General features: G+C 52.2%; 1 non-coding gene across 1 annotated transcript in view; it reads left to right on the forward strand.

Moving 5' to 3' along the window:
* The first annotated feature begins 1,240 nt into the window (after positions 1-1,240).
* LOC146143583 (small subunit ribosomal RNA) overlaps positions 1,241-2,500 on the forward strand; it is a 1,811-nt gene continuing 551 nt past the window's right edge. Inside the window, exon 1 of the ribosomal RNA XR_014500378.1 lies at positions 1,241-2,500. This exon is cut by the window's right edge and continues 551 nt beyond it. This is a non-coding gene — a ribosomal RNA (small subunit ribosomal RNA).

A 2,500-nucleotide genomic window follows, 5' to 3' on the forward strand; every position in this document is an offset into this window, starting at 1 on the left:
GCTAAAAGCGATCTCGAACGCCTCCGGGCGCGCGAGGTTGTTTTTTTTCTAAGTTTTTTTTCGCCGCCGACACTTGTCTTTTTTTTCAATTTTTTTTTTTCAATTTTTCGCTCGCGCGGCGGGCCTTTCCACGTTCACATCGGGGCGAAATTTTTTATGTTTTTCGACAGTCCTTTGCAATTTTTTCGATCTCTCTTTTCGACACTTTTTTGCCGCGCGCGGGCCTTTGCACGTTCACATCGGGGCGAAATTTTTTATGTTTGTCGACAGTCCTTTGCAATTTTTTCGATTTTTCTTTTCGACACTTTTTTGCCGCGCGGCGGGCCTTTCCACGTTCACATAGAGGGCAGGTCTTTATTTTTTTGTGACTGTCCTTTACAATTTTTTTTTCGCGCACTCGGGCTTTAGCATATTTCCGCCCAGCGAGCAAGAGCATATTTAGGCCGCGGGAGCATGAGCCTGTTTAGGCCGCGCGAGCTTTGAATATATTTCGGCCGCGGGAGCATGAGCCTGTTTAGGCTGCGCGAGCAGTGAGTACATTTCGGCCGCGGGAGCATGAGCCTGTTTAGGCCGCGCGAGCATTGAATACATGTCGGCCGCGCGAACATTGAACATATTTCGGCCGCGCGCGCGAGCAAGAGCCTGTATAGGCCGCGCGAGTATTGAGTACATTTCGGCCGCGCGAGCATGAGCCTGTTTAGGCCGCGCGAACATTGAACATATTTCGGCCGCGCGCGCGAGCAAGCGCCTGTATAGGCCGCGCGAGCGTGTGATATGCCTCGCAATAGTTCAACACCTGGCGCAATCGTGCACCTTTTTTTTACGTTAGAATTTCAAACGGAAGACCCCAGGGACAACACTCATCTTTGCTATACTTGTGGGAGCTGACAAGCTTCGACAAGTAAAGAATCGGTGAAAAGGCGATTGGCTCGCTGGGCAGATGTTGCTGCTGCGCGAAGAGCCGAGTGTCAGTTTGTCGGGTTCTGAGCGGTCGCTTCGGCGAAGTTGTCTGGCGTGCGTTGCGCTCGCGCCGGTGTTGGCGACGTGGCGGTCGAAAGGCCTGCCGACGAAGTCTTACTCCGGCGGGTGCGACGGGCGGTGACGGTTTTCTGAGTTCGGGCAGCCGAGCAAAGAACGAAATTTTAACGGAGAGAAGCCTTCGGGTTTCGCATCGACCGAGCGACGGCGCCGCATCAGCGGCGCCTCCTTCGTCGGCCTTTCGGGGCTACGCTAAAGTAGCTACCTGGTTGATCCTGCCAGTAGTCATATGCTTGTCTCAAAGATTAAGCCATGCAAGTCTAAGTACGAGCTCTCGTACAGTGAAACTGCGAATGGCTCATTAAATCAGTTATGGTTCATTTGATCGTACGTTTTACGTGGTTAACTGTGGAAATGCTAGAGCTAATACATGCGTGAAGCGCCGACCTCGCGGGAGGCGTGCTTTTATCAGACCAAAAACCGACCGGGCTTCGGCCCGCAACCTTTGGTGACTCTGGATAACTTTGCGGATCGCACGGTCTCGCACCGGCGACGGATCATTCAAGTGTCTGCCCTATCAACTTTCGTCGGTACGGTACTGGCCTACCGAGGTTCTTACGGGTAACGGAGAATCAGGGTTCGATTCCGGAGAGGGAGCCTGAGAAACGGCTACCACATCCAAGGAAGGCAGCAGGCGCGCAAATTACCCATTCCCGACGCGGGGAGGTAGTGACGAAAAATAACAATACAGGACTCTAAACGAGGCCCTGTAATTGGAATGAGTACACTTTAAAACCTTTAACGAGTATCCATTGGAGGGCAAGTCTGGTGCCAGCAGCCGCGGTAATTCCAGCTCCAAAAGTGTATATTTAAGTTGTTGCGGTTAAAAAGCTCGTAGTTGGATTTTGGGCGCAGGCGGCCGGTCCGTCGCAAGGCGTGTACTGGCCGTCCTGGCCTCACCTCCGGTTCTCCGCCGGTGCCCTTGACTGAGTGTCGGCGGCGGCCGGAACGTTTACTTTGAAAAAATTAGAGTGTTCAAAGCAGGCGATTCGCCTGAATAATGGTGCATGGAATAATGGAATAGGACCTCGGTTCTATTTTGTTGGTTTTCGGAGCGCGAGGTAATGATTAAGAGGGACAGACGGGGGCATTCGTACTGTGCCGTTAGAGGTGAAATTCTTGGATCGGCGCAAGACGAACGACTGCGAAAGCATTTGCCAAGAATGTTTTCTTTAATCAAGAGCGAAAGTCAGAGGTTCGAAGACGATCAGATACCGTCCTAGTTCTGACTATAAACGATGCCAACTAGCGATCGGGGGGCGTTAGTTTTACGACCTCTCCGGCAGCTTGCGGGAAACCAAAGTCTTTGGGTTCCGGGGGAAGTATGGTTGCAAAGCTGAAACTTAAAGGAATTGACGGAAGGGCACCACCAGGAGTGGAGCCTGCGGCTTAATTTGACTCAACACGGGAAATCTCACCCGGCCCGGACACAGTGAGGATTGACAGATTGAGAGCTCTTTCT

This window comes from Ascidiella aspersa, chromosome 5 (assembly GCF_963924565.1).
Source record: "Ascidiella aspersa chromosome 5, kaAscAspe10.2, whole genome shotgun sequence".
NCBI lineage: Eukaryota > Metazoa > Chordata > Ascidiacea > Phlebobranchia > Ascidiidae > Ascidiella > Ascidiella aspersa.